Genomic DNA, 491 nt, shown 5'->3' with positions numbered 1-491 from the left:
ATAACAAAATATGATAGACCATGCAGCTTATAAGCAGACATTTATTTCTTACAGTTCCAGAGGCTGGGAAGGCCTATGATATGGATGTGGCAGATTCAGTTCTTGGTGAGGGTTCTTCTGGCTGGTAGATGACCTGTTTGGTATTTATTTGTTTATTTGTTTGTTTTTTGAGACAGGGTCTCACTATGTAGTTGACACTGACCTGGAACTTACTAAGTAGCCCAGGCTGGTCTCGAACTCACAACAAACCTCCTGCCTCAGCCTCCAGAGTGCTAAGATTACAGGTGTGCGCCACCACACCTGGCTAGGTTTTGTTTTGTTTTGTTTTGTTTTTCCAGTACCAGAAATCAAACTCAGGACATTGCATTTGCCAGCAGGTGCAGCAAAAGACTTGGTGAAAATTCTGGGTGAAAAAAAAAACAACAACAGGCCTAGGGTTTTAGCTCAGTGGTGCCGCTGCCTGCCTTGTAAACGCAAGGTCAAGTTTGATC

This window comes from Fukomys damarensis, unplaced genomic scaffold (genome assembly GCF_012274545.1).
Source record: "Fukomys damarensis isolate Sample0158 unplaced genomic scaffold, DMR_v1.0_HiC HiC_scaffold_11, whole genome shotgun sequence".
Classification (NCBI taxonomy): Eukaryota; Metazoa; Chordata; class Mammalia; order Rodentia; family Bathyergidae; genus Fukomys; species Fukomys damarensis.
This window is presented reverse-complemented; position numbering follows the sequence as displayed.